Source organism: Ranitomeya variabilis, chromosome 7 (genome assembly GCF_051348905.1).
Source record: "Ranitomeya variabilis isolate aRanVar5 chromosome 7, aRanVar5.hap1, whole genome shotgun sequence".
Lineage (NCBI taxonomy): Eukaryota > Metazoa > Chordata > Amphibia > Anura > Dendrobatidae > Ranitomeya > Ranitomeya variabilis.
This window is the reverse complement of record NC_135238.1, coordinates 150,946,189-150,960,111: the sequence shown is the minus strand read 5'-3', so window position 1 is coordinate 150,960,111 and position 13,923 is coordinate 150,946,189. Positions and strand designations below refer to the sequence as shown.

Genomic DNA, 13,923 nt, shown 5'->3' with positions numbered 1-13,923 from the left:
CCAACACAATTGTACATCTAAATAATATATATCTGCCTTTGTTAGAGCATATAACTGGACTGTGTAGTGCATAACACATTTATTCACCGTCCTGAAGCACATTTGCTGAAATTTTCATCACTCATAGGCAATACACGAGACAGCAGCTAAGGCCTTGTTCAGTATTCACCTCAGTATTTGTAAGCCAAAACCAGGAGTGTGTGAAAATGCAGCAATGTGACGTGTTTCTATTATACTTTTCCTCTGATTTTTCCACTCCTTGTTTAGGCTTACAAATACTGATGTAAAATACTGACCAAATACTGAACATGGCCTAACACAAAAACACTGAGAATTACCGATGTTCTCAGTAACAATCAGCTGACAGGGCAGAAGGAGCTGTGTGCTGAGGACTGACGAAAACTGCCAATGCACGGACAAACAGTGCACGGGATTCAGCCAGGAGCGCACACACTGTTTAGGCTTTGCCCCCCACTCTCGGATGCCGTATTCAGTATCTGTGGAACTGATTACGTATTTACCCTGACAACGAGCAAATTGCCTGGTTCAGAAACAGCATAGGGGTACATCTTCTAGAAGGTTATTGAAAGGTTTTCTTTCGGATTTCATTTATAAGTTATATATGAAAGTGTATTAAAAAGAGCTAGAAAAACATTATCGAATGAAAATTAAAAGTTACGATTTAAATAGGATAACGTTTTCGCAAAACATTATTGTGACATTACTCCATGTCACACCGCCTCATAGTTAATAAACCCCAACGTCTGAGACAAGCTGATAACGGTGGTAATCTCAGAAACCTATAGACAACTGTTAGACGCCACCACTTATCAGCTTGTCTCAAACGTTGTGGTTTTTTACCTATGAGGTCGTGTGACATGGAGTCAGGGGACACAGCTTGGCAGCAGGAGTTCTGTAAGGCACCAGGTTGCATGCCCTGCCGCTGCACTGTCACTGTGATGATGGTTTGTGCATGGTGCCGCTAGGTACTGAGAGGTTCCCCGTGACTTGGCAGTGGGTTTCATACAGTCTGATCAGAAAGTTAAACCAAGAACCTCATGTTAAGTTTTGTAAATATTTGCTTGTCGGCATTACATCAATGTGTGATTTTCAGATGTATGGTCCGGGTCTCTTTTTTTCTCCAGTTCTGGCATATGGCATTACTGTCCTCTCTTTATTTTGTTTTACTTGGACCCGCACTCCACCTATCTGACCCAGGCGTTTTTAAATTAGCAGGAATCTGCAAGAGGGGGTTCTGCCTATTTATGCTCTCAGCTTGAGAGCAGGTGGAAGGTGAGTTTTTTTTTACATCCATTCACTTGGTGTTGGTGCTATGTGGCAGTCATAGTTGCTGTGGTTTTGTGCCTGTGGGGCAGTGTGACCTGGAGTCATGGGGACTAAGCCTGGCAGCAAGGGTGCCGTGAGGCACTAGGTTGCCCGCCATGCTGGTGCATTGTTGCTGTGACTGTGGTTTGTGCATAGTGCTGCACCTTTTAGGGTAGGGACCCACTGATAGGTTCACCATGACCTGGTAGATGGCTTCATACAGAACCTCATGTCATTTTATACATTTTGCCTAGCGGCATTAGATCATTGTATGATTTTTGGATGTGCAGTCCATGTTTCTTTTTTCTACAGTTCTGGCTTGTCTCACAAGAGACTACTTCCAAGTATCAAAACCAATTGTGATCCTTTTTACATAAGCATGTAAAGTTAGGTACACTTTTAAAAAAAAAGGCAGAACAATAATTTCCCATATACCCTTGTGAACCAAATTGGCATCACCTATCTAAAATACGTACAGTACAGACCAAAAGTTTGGCCACACCTTCTCATTTAAACATTTTTCTGTATTTCCTGACTATGAAAATTGTACATTCACACTGAAGGCATCAAAACTATGAATTAACACATGTGGAATTATATACTTAAAGGGAACCTGTCACCACTTTTTTGCTCTATCAGCTAAAAATATAATTGAATTGCTTGTCAGGTATGCATTCCACATCTACATTTGAAACCCCCCCGACACCCCATGCATCACCCATAAAAACCTTTTTAGTTTGTCCTACGCTGTATGTTAATCTGTTCAGTCCGGTCCGATGGGCGTTGCCTCTGTTCCCTCACTCCACCCCTCCTCGGCTTGCTGTATGCATTCTTCACTGTGAATCTCGCAGAGCGCGTACAGACTTTGCGCATACGCATTGCAATGTGACCTTGCGCGTGCGTAGTATGCTTGCCCAAAGGCGGGCAAAGCCGAAAAGCAGTACGACGCAGTACTGGCACATGCGCCATACTGCTTTTCGGCTTTGCCCGCAATTGGGCAAAGCATACTGCTGGGATGGTGGTCTTGGGGTTGCACTCATCCTTCTTCTTCCAAACATGGCAAGTGGAGATGATACCAAAAAAATTCTATTTTGGTCCCATCTAACCACACGACCTTCTGCTTCAGAACTTCAAATGGGCCTGGACATGTGCTAGCTTGAGTAGGGGTACCTTGTGTGACCTACAGGATTTTAATCCATGATGGCGTAGTGTGTTACTAATAGTAATGTTTAAGACTGGTCCCAGCTCTCTTCAGGTCATTCTCCAGGTCCTCCCGTGTAGTTCTGGGCTGATTCCTGACCTTTCTCTAAATCATCCTTACCCCACGAGGCGAGATCTTGCATGGAGCCCCAGAACGAGGAAGACTGTCAGTCACCTTGTGTTTCTTCCATTTTTTAATAATTGCGCAAACAGTTGTTGCCTTCTCACCAAGCTGCTTGCCTATTGACATGTAGCCCATCTCAGCCTTCTTCAGGTCAAGAATTTTGTCCCTGGTGTCCTTAGACAGCTTTTTGGCCATGGCGGAGAGGTTGAAGTGTGATTGATTGTGGACAGGTGTCTTTTATAAAAGGTAACAAGTCCAAACAGGTGCAATACAGTTAATGAGTGCAGACTATGAGGGCTTCTTAAAGGGAACTTGTCACCAGGTTTGGCCAATACGAGTTAAGGCCACTGCCTTTCAGGTCTTATCTACAGCATTCTATAATGCTGTAGATAAGCCTCCAATCCGATCTGCAAGAGAAGAAAAATAACTTTTGTTATATTCACCTGGGTGCGGTCCGGTCCGATGGGTGTTGCAGGTCCGGCGCCTCCCATCTTGCAATGCCTCCCTCCTGTTGCTTCACAGGCTCCCCAGCATCGCACTCCTGCACAGGCGTACTTATCTGCCCTGATGAGGGCAGTGCAAATTGCTGCAGTGCGCAGGCGTTGGGCCTCTGACCTTTCCTGCGCACTGCAGGACTTTGCTCTGCCCTCGACAGAGCAGATAAGTACGCCTGTGCCGAAGAGCGATGCCAGGGAGCCTGTGTGGATGTCGCAGGACGTGTCATCCACATGAAGCAAGCAGGAGGGCGGCATCGCAAGAAGATGGGAGGCGCCAGACCAGAATGCAGTATATAAGCCCTGAAAGGTGATGGCCGTCTCTTATATCGGCCAAAACTGCTGACAGGTTCCCTTTAAGGAAAAACTAACAGGTTTGTGAGAGCCAGAATTCTTGCTGGTTGGTCGGTGATCAAATACTTCTTTCATGCAATAAAATGCAATGTAGTTATTTAAAAAATCATACAATGTGATTTTCAGTTTTTTTTTTTTACTTTTAGATCCTGGCTAAGTTGAACTGTACCTACCTAAGTTGGACGGAGCTGTATGGCGGCTTGTTGTTTTATGGACAAGATGACGTTTTCAGCGGTACCATTTTTATTTACATTTGTCTTTTTGATCGTGTTAGGCTGCTTTCACACTAGCGTTGGTACGGGGCCGTCGCGCTGCGTCGGCCTGACGTACCGACGCATACTGTGACAAAAATGCCCGACGTGGGCATTGCCCCATTGCAAGGTACGGGGAGGAGGGGGCGGAGTTTTGGCCGCACATGCGCGGTCGAAAATGGCCGTCCCGACGCACAAAAAAATGTTACATGTAACTTTTTTTGTGGCGGCAGAGCGCCAAAGCACGACGGTTGCGACGTGTGGCACTGCGTCGCAATGTGTCGGTAATGTTAGTCTATGGGGAAAAAAGGCATTCTGCAGACAACTTTGCAGGATGCGTTTTTTTCTCCTAAACGACGCATTGCGACGTGCTGCCAAAAACGCTAGTGTGAAAGTAGCCTTATACTCCACTTTTTGTTTGGCCGTATGATGATCTAGCATAGTTTTTGCCTCATGTTTCGTTTGGGTTTTTTTCGCCACAAGTTCAGCTCAGTTAGTTCACCACAAATCACCATTCTCACAGTGATCTACAGCAAACTCACTGAGCTGAACTGCGGTGAATTCAGTGACTTTTTTTCACAATGCTGACGTCACCGCAGTTCAGCCCAGCTGGGAACGCAGCCTCAATGACCCTCAGTAACCTCAATGACGTCACCGCTAGTCACTGATGCTGCGCTCACAGCAGCTCATTCATCAGTGGTTCTCAGCCTGGATGGTCGCATCTTGGCACTGTCCAGATTGAAAACTATTTATCTCCAGACATGGATTACGGTGTGGGACAGGACGTTGGACAGGTGAGCGATATGGTTGATTTTTAGTTTTGTTTTATTACAGGAGACAAGGGATTCAATGGAATGGGCATTAGTTGAGTATACTGTGTTTGTTATTTTTAAATAAAAATGTAAGGGTATGTGCACACGATGCAGATTTAGTGCAGAATTGGTGCAGAACTGCAGCAGATTTTTCTGCTGCAGAAACGCTGCAGAACTGCACTGTGATTTACAGTACAATGTAAATCAATGGGAAAAAAAAAAGCTGTGCACATGGTGCAGAAAAATCTGCGCAGAAACGCTGCAGATTTCAAAGAAGTGCACGTCGCTTCTTTTGTGCAGTTCTGCAGCGTTTCTGCTGCAGATTTTTCTGCACCATGTGCACAGCTTTTTTTTTTCCCCATTGATTTACATTGTACTGCACAGAAACTGCACAGAAACTGCATAGAAACTGCATAGAAACTGCACAGAAACTGCACAGAAACTGCATAGAATCTGCGCAGAAACTGCATAGAATCTGCATAGAATCTGCATAGAAACTGCGCAGAAACTGCATCAAATCTGCAGATGCAGATTTAGTGCAGAAAATTCTGCACCACATTTCCTACGTGTGCACATAGCCTAAAAGTATTTTGTTTTTATTTCAAATAAGAGACTTTATTCTTGCTGACATGTGTTTATTTACAATACAACTATAGAATTAGTAATGGATAGGTGTCTAAGGCCTCTTTTACACTTCCGTCGGTACGGGGCCGTCGCAAACCGTCGGCCCGACGTACCAACGGACGTTGTGCTAAATTTAGCACAACGTGGGCAGCGGATACAGTTTTACAACACATCCGCTGCCCATTGAGATGACCGGGGAGGAGGGGGCGGAGTTCCGACCGCGCATGGCGGATCCGACGGACAAAAAAACGTTCCATTTAACTTTTTTGTAACGAGGGACCGCAAAAACACGATGCATCCATCACACGTGTGGCCATCCGTCATCCATTAAAGTGTATGGCAAAAAAAACGATCCTGCGGGCACATTTGCAGGATCCGTTTTTTTGCCATAACGACGGAGGCCTGAAGACGGAAGTGTGAAAGAGGCCTTATAGACGCCTCTCCATTACTAAGCCGTGGGCTTGATGTCACCAAACAATACAAAGGTGACATCAACCCCACAAATATGAACCCCACTTGCTACCGCTACAGGGCAAGTGGAAGAGCCGGGCAAAGCGCAAGAATTGGCACATCTAATGGATGCAAGCTGCAATTTTAAGACTGGGGGGGGTCAATATCCATGGCCCCTTACCAGCCTGAGAATACCAGCCCTCCGCTGTGATCTTTAGCAAGACTGGTTGTCAAAATGATGAGGACTCCACTTCATTTTTTTTTTCCATTTATTTATTTATAGTGCAGGCAGCGGATGAGGAATACTCCCATCAGCCGGCACCTTATATGCTATTAGCGGCAGCAGGTGTTGGCTGATGGGAGTAGTAGTCCCATCAGCCGACGTCTGCTTTTGCTGTTATCAGTTGAATATAACTCTCCACATTCTCCCTTGCTTGCGCTGATTGCAGGCAGAATGATGAGAGCCGTCTTCAGCACCTGACGCTGGGGACCACTACCACCATCATCCATGTGCGGGACTTTTTGCGGTCCATGCTGCTTTGAAAAACCGGTCATGCTAACATATTTTGCCCACGGACACACGGTCCGTGGAAACACATTGGCGTGCACAGACCCATTCCCCTGAGTGGGTCTGTGTGTATCAGTCCGTTTCTCCAGTACGTGTGAAAATGGTCACCACATGTCCAGGAGACACAGACTAATGAAAGAGGCCTCAGGCAGCATCAGCCTGCAGGCCCCACTGGTTATTATGGGGTCGGGCTGGGTTTTGGAATTGTGCAGATATTAGAAGATATGAAGTGTGTATGATGACATTTTTCTTGTACTAAAAACTGACACGAAGCAAAAACCACACATGACCCCACATTATTGGGCCGCCGGCTTCTGCTTGTAGTAGTTGTGGAATGGATATGCTTTCAACACTATTTACGTTCCTTGATAAAAACAAAACAGGAAAAGCGTAATATGAGAATGTAAGGTCTGAACGTGGCCTTATTGGGGCAGAGCTAGTCCGGAAAGTTGGCATGGAGTCACACGCAGGCCAGCGTCGCCTGTTTCTACACCAGACCTCCAATGTGAGACCACCCGACCCCAGACACCGGCGGACAGTGCGTGTAATGGAGGCGCCTCCCCGGTGAGGCCGCCGCGCCGTCCGGACATGTCCCACGGCCCCGCCGCACTTCCTCATACACCACTGCCACTCACTTACCAGAGTCAGAAAACTGCGGACAACCCGTCAGCAGAAGCCCCGACACCGCCTACAAGTGTCCGCCGACCATTGTCACCATGCCGCCACTTCACGGTACGGAGAGCCCAGAGGAGCGGAGGCGCCCGGTGCCGCCCTGTGTGAGGCGCTGCGCCGCCGTCTCACTTCCTACCTCGTCCAAACCGAAAGCAGAAGGTTCATCCTGAGAGGCGGGAAGAGCACGGAGCCTCATTGCCCGGGGTGACGTGAGTGAGGCGGCCGGGTGCACCTCGCCACTGAATGTGCGGGCTATGACACTGTATGTGCGGGATGTATGTGCGGGCTATGACACTGTGCCCATAAGTATTCCAGGGTGACCTGCAAAATGGAGGCAGCAGCACCACAAAACAGGGGTCTGTGTGTTGTTTTTTGTGACAGGGAAAGTCTGAATTTGGCAGGTCACCCTGTAATATAAGAGCTGGCGCGGACGGCTGTGCAGCCCTCGTCCCCATGATATTCTATGGGCAGTGCACATGTCCGATCTTAATTTCCTTATACCGAGTCACCAGAGACACACGATCTACACGATCCCAAAGTGGCAGCGCTTTGGATGCAGTGCCCGCTTGCTGCTCATGTCCACTACACCTAAAACGCTGCTGGCTATCGAACGCAGGTGAATCCGCATGTGATCCAATACATTGTACTGGTGACATTTCTCTAGTGTCTCCGCAAAATAAATTGACATGATGCGGTCTGGAGAGACGCGCCACATGTCCATCTCCTCAGGTGATCCACGGGTGTCTCCGGACACATAATAGGCATGAGATTTCTTGAACTCCCATCCACTATGCTGTAACATCTGGATGCATCGGGTTACAATAAAGTCAATAAACCGCAGCGTTTACTGATGGTGGGCACCTACCTTGAGGGGGGAAAAGCAGCATGCACGATCTGCTCCTATTCATCGGATGGCACTCGCCCGTTCATGGCTGTGGGTCGATGGAAAAGCTCAGACCGCACTCCAATGACAGCCTAGTGTGGTCTAATTTTCACGGACAGAATGAAGAAGAAAAACCTTTTTTTTTCATAGTTCTCCACATCTGGGAAAATGGAATCACACTCTGATCAGAGCATGATTAGAGATGAGTGAATTTGATCGGGTCCCTCCTTATTCGGCAAGCTATAGCACTTAACAAAGAAGCTGCAGAGGGAACCCGGATACCTGGAGCGCGTTGGCTGATCGGCTGTCGGGCTCCGCAGCTGCATGTGTCGCGGGTGTGTCACAGTCGTGTGCCCAACATACAGGCTCTCCATGCATGCGTTTGTGACTGTCACACAGCTGAGACCCATGCAGCTGCGGCGCCGGACATCTGATTATCGGGAGCTATCCGGGTTCCCACTGTATGCAGGGACCAAATCATTCACTCATCTCTAATTTTGATTAGCGTATTCAGACTAATTTTTCTCGGATGATCCTACCCGTTAAGGCTCATGCAGACAACCATATTTTAAGTCCAAGTGTGATCCAATAAAACGTAGCAACACAGTTGGCCCAGTATTATTCTTTGAGGTTGTGCACATGGCCAATTCTTTTTCTCGGACACAGTCTGTCAGGAAAAAAAAATGCATTATGCATGGGTTGCATCCGATTAACGGATTGCACTCGGCCATCCATGCCAGCCAATGAGTCCGTTGGAAAAAGTGGACTGCACTCAGATGACATCTGAGTGCAGTCTGATTTCTGCGCAATGATAGAATGGAGAAGATAGAGAATTATTTTTCCATTTTCTCCTCATCTGAAAGAATCGGTTCACACTGTGCTCAGGCTCTGATAGGGTATGGAGCCGCGTTCAGAGAATGAAGCTCCATAGACTGGAGCAGCAGCCAATTCCGATTCTCACTCTGCGCTCCGCGAGAACCCGGCTGCTGTGATGAGCAGTGACGTCAGTAAGGTTATCGCAGTTCACAGCCAGCGGGTCACAGAGGGCAGTGTGAGAGCCAGAATGATGAGCAGTAATTTTATCATCCATCATTCCGGCTCTCGAGCTGCGCAGTGCGAGACTCAGCAGCTGTGAATTGCAGTAACCTTAGGGTATGTGTCCACGGTCAGGTTTGCTTCAGGCTTTGGTCAGGATTTTATGCAGGTAAAATCCTGACCAAAAATGCACCTGAGGTCACTGGCAGGTCACCTGCGGTGTTCCTGCGTGTTTTGCTCATTGTAGCAACATGCTGCGTTCTGAAAAAACGCACCGCATGTGCGTTTTTTAATGCACAGTGGAGACGGGATTTCATTAAATCCCCTCCACTATGCTGTAACATCTGGACGCTGCGTTTTTGACGCTGCGGCTCAACGCTGCGTCAGAAACGCAGCGTTTCCTGAACGTGGACACATACCCTTACTGACGTCACCGCTCATCACAGCAGCCGGGTTCTCGCGGAGCAGAGCATGAGAACCATATTGGCTGCTACTAAAGTCTATAGAGCTTCGTTCTCTGAACGCGCGTCCATACACTGGATGAAAACAACTGGGATGGTCGTGGGACCTCCCATTATTTTTTGGATTACGGCAGACTGGTGTGGATTATTTTTTTTAATAAATGGGGAAAAAGAGGGAAATTGACCGGGAGTGATTTTTACAAATAAAGGACTTTCTCTGTGTGTGTTCATTTCTTTTGTCTATGGAGTTAGTAATGGGGGTGTCTGACAAATGCCTCTCCATTACTAACCCCTGGCCTTGATGTCAGCGCCAGCTGCTGACATCAAACCCATTACCCGATTGCCAATACACCAGGGCAATCGGCAAGAGCTAAGGCAAAGCGCCAAAATTGGTGGGTCTGGGGCAGCAGCAGACTGGTTTTTCTTAGGCTATGTGAACACGTTGCGGATTCAGCTTAGGAATTTCTGGTGCGGATTCTGTCTCTCCTGGCAGAAAACGCACCTGCGTTTTTTTGTGCGGTTCCGCAGCGTTTTTTTGTGCATTTTTGCTGCGGTTTTCTTGCGGATTTGCTGCGGTTTTTACCCCTGCGGTTTTCTAAAATGGAATGGGTACAAAAACGCTGCAGATTCACAAAAAAGAAGTGACATGCTACTTCTTTTAAACCGCAGCGTTTCCGCAGCGGATTTTCCGCAACATGTGCACAGCATTTTTTTTTTCTCATTGATTTACATTGTACTGTAAATCAATTGCGGATCTGCAGCGTTTCTGCACTGCAAAAAACGCTGCGGATCCGCAGAGAATCCGGAATGTGTGCACATACAGTACCCTTAGGTTATGTTTCCACAGTCAGGATTGCATCAGGATTTGCTCAGGATTTGACGCAGGTAAAATCTGCACCAAATTTGCACCTGAGGTTACTGGCAGGTGATCTCCGTTTTTTATGCCTTTTTAAATGCGTTTTTTTAATGCATTTTTCATGCATTTTTTTCAGGCGGATTTGTGTGTTTTTGTAAGCTAAATAAAGATTTTACAAAAAAAAGAATTGTGATGTCACTTCTTGTCCAACCTCTTCATTTACTCCATTAAAGAATAATGTTTAGACACACAGATAGATAATAGATAGATATAGCTATAGATAGATAGATCCATCTATCGTATCCATCGTATCTATTATCTACCGATATATCTATCTATAAATATATACGGTATATATATATATATATCTATTTATGTATAGATATATCTATAGATAGCTAGATACAGTGCCTTGCAAAAGTATTCGGCTCCCTGGAACTTTTCAACCTTTTCCCACATATCATGCTTCAAACATAAAGATACCAAATGTAAATTTTTGGTGAAGAATCAACAACAAGTGGAACACAATTGTGAATTTGAACGAAATTTATTGGTTACCGTATATACTCGAGTATAAGCCAAGATTTTCAGCCCAAATTTTTGGGCTGAAAGTGCCCCTCTCGGCTTATACTCGAGTCACGGTCGGCGGCAGGGTCGGCGGGTGAGGGGGAGAGGGCACTGAGGCATACTTACCTGCTTCCGGGGCTCCTGGCGCTGTCCCTGCAGTCCCACGGTCTCCGGGTGCCGCAGCTCTTCCCCTGTTCAGCGGTCACGTGGGACCGCTCATTAGAGAAATGAATATGGACTCCACTCCCATAGGGGCGGAGCCGCCTATTCATTTCTCTAATGAGCGGTAACGGTGACCGCTGACAGAGGAAGAGGCTGCGGCACCGAAGACCAGCTGTCCGGGGGAAGGAGCGGGACGCCGGGAGCAGGTAAGTATTACGTATTCACCTGTCCGCGTTCCACACGCCGGGCGCCACTCCATCTTCCCGGCGTCTCTCCGCACTGACTGCAGGTCAAAGAGCGCGATGACGCATATAGTGTGCGCGCCGCCCTCTGCCTGATCAGTCAGTGCAGAGAGACGACGGGACGCTGAGGAGCTGCAAGCAAGAGAGGTGAGTATGTCATTTTTTTTTATTGCAGCAGCAGCAATGGCACAGCTTTCTATGGCACATCTATGGGGCAATAATGAACGGTGCAGAGCACTATATGGCACAGCTATGGGGCAATAATGAACGGTGCAGAGCACTATATGGCACAGCTATGGGGCAATAATGAATGGTGCAGAGCACTATATGGCACAGCTATGGGGCAATAATGAACGGTGCAGAGCACTATATGGCACAGCTATGGGGCAATAATGAACGGTGCAGAGCACTATATGGCACAGCTATGGGGCAATAATGAACGGTGCAGAGCACTATATGGCACAGCTATGGGGCCATAATGAACGGTATGGAGCATCTATTTTTATTTTTAAAATTCACCGGTAGCTGCTGCATTTTCCACCCTAGGCTTATACTCGAGTCAATAAGTTTTCCCAGTTTTTTGTGGCAAAATTAGGGGGGTCGGCTTATACTCGGGTCGGCTTATACTCGAGTATATACGGTATTTGAAATTTTTTGTGGAAAATCAAAAACTGAAAAGTGGGGCGTGCAATATTATTTGGCCCCTTTAACTTAATACTTTGTTGCGCCACCTTTTGCTGCGATTACAGCTGCAAGTCGCTTGGGGTATGTCTCTATCAGTTTTGTACATCGAGAGACTGAAATTCTTGCCCATTCTTCCTTGGCAAACAGGTCGACCTCAGTGAGGTTTGATGGAGATCGTTTGAGAACAGCAGTTTTTAGCTCTTTCCACAGATTCTCGATTGGATTGAGGTCTGGACTTTGACTTGGCCATTCTAACACCTGGATACGTTTATTTGTGAACCATTCCATTGCAGATTTTGTTTTATGTTTGGGATCATTGTCTTGTTGGAAGACAAATCTCCGTCCCAGTCTCAGGTCTTTTGCAGACTCCAACAGGTTTTCATCAAGAATGGACCTGTATTTGGCTCCATCCATCTTCCCATCAATTTTAACCATCTTCCCTGTCCCCGCTGAAGAAAAGCAGGCCCAAACCATGATGCTGCCAGCACCATGTTTGACAGTGGGGATGGTGTGTTCAGGGTGATGAGCTGTGTTGCCTTTATGTGGCACCCCAGGAGTTCAGGTACCACAGTGATATTGCCTTCCTCTCGGGGAGGGTAATGCCATGCCTGGAGACAGGAGGGATCCCTTTGGCAGGTAATCTTATATGCAACACATTCTGACTCCAGGCCAGAAGAGGGAGCTCTAAACCCGGTTTAAGAGGAACTTCCCTATTTACATCCTGGTCTGGAGGAGGAGTCAGTTAGTCTGGTGCACATGAGTTGACAGTTGGTAGCAGACAGTGGAGGAGCACAGAAGGACTTAGGAGCTAGAGGAGGGCTACGACTGGACCTCTCTAAGCTGAGCGCAGAAACCGGGCACCGGGAGCCCGAGGTCGTGAGGAACTACAGGTCCCACGGCAGAACCGGTGGGCAAGAAACCAAAAGGGACTTGCCCACATAACACCTGAGGTACAGCAGCAATCGGAGTCACCGTGGACAGAGACCCCAAAGAGATGGCTCAGGTTGCCTACCGTGCAGGTACTATCCCTGGACAGGGGAAAAAGAGGACCTTGTTAGACAACTACAGGCAGCAAGGGACTACAGACCAGCGCATAGTGGAAGGCTCCCAAACTGACCTGTCAAGGGGATTTCCACTTGTCTTCAGTCTGCCTGGACTCCATCTACACCTGTTGCCGATACCCTGGACTGAGGCTGCTTAACACCAGTAAACCAGGTAAAGACTGCAATCCTGTGTCCTCCATTTGTTTGCCGGCCTTCACATCCCTGCCAAACACATCGGGAGCCCTGGGACCCCGCTTCACCTGTGGGAAGCAACACCATCTTTGCTGCAGCACCATCGCCCCCAGAGGACCCCTTTAAGCATGGAGAGGGAGGGGAAGAAGAAGGCGTACCTTCGTGGGTGGAGCCAGCAAAGGAGCGCGAAGAGGAGAAACGGGTGCCGCGCTGCTGAGAGGAGCCACAAGTGAAGACGCCGCGCAGCAGAGCCAGAAGTGGAAACGCCGTGCAGGGGCCCTGGACAGAGGACCGGGAGGAGCGCCCGATGGCATACAGCAGGAACCGCTACAGACTCTGGTGGCAAGACGTCAGCCCTGCAAGGTTAGAAAGGGGGAAGGGGACATGTCTGACCCGGGAGGAGAATTGGTGGCGGTCGCAGCCGCAGGCCCCATGATGCCCCCAGGCCCCACGGTGATCGCAGCCGCAGGCCCCATGATGCCCCGCAGTGCCCGCAGCTCCTGCAAGCTGGCCAGACCCCGCCGCAGTAATAGCTCCTGTTATGCCGCTATCCATGCCCTATATACCTGGAGCGGCCTGGCTTCCACAATATTCTGGGGAATCCCATACACTAAGTGACTATAAGGAAAGGCTCTGCAGCCTATTTGAAGTATATCCCCTGACAGAGCATCAAAAGGTCAGCATCCTAACTGGCCAACTAATTGGCGCAGCCCTTAGAGAAGTAGAATCCTGGCTGGATATGAAAAAAGGAACTGTTCAGCAGGTCTTTGCCAAACTTAAAACCACTTTTGACACCCGCACCGCTGCAGAAATCAAAATGATATTTTAATCAAATTAAAATATAATGCCAGGGAAGAAGAATCAAAGTGTATATCATGTAATCCCTTTTAAAAAATATCTGTAATGAAAAAAATTATTAAAAA

The 13,923-nt window shown here is 47.7% G+C and overlaps 1 protein-coding gene across 1 annotated transcript in view; it reads right to left on the bottom strand.

Moving 5' to 3' along the window:
* LOC143784163 (caspase-8-like) overlaps positions 1 to 7,029 on the bottom strand; it is a 92,210-nt gene extending 85,181 nt beyond the window's left edge. The window contains exon 1 of the mRNA XM_077272046.1: positions 6,843 to 7,029. The gene's annotated coding sequence lies outside the window, so the exon portion shown is untranslated. The remainder of the gene's footprint in view (positions 1 to 6,842) is intronic.
* Between the last annotated feature and the right edge of the window lie 6,894 nt (positions 7,030 to 13,923).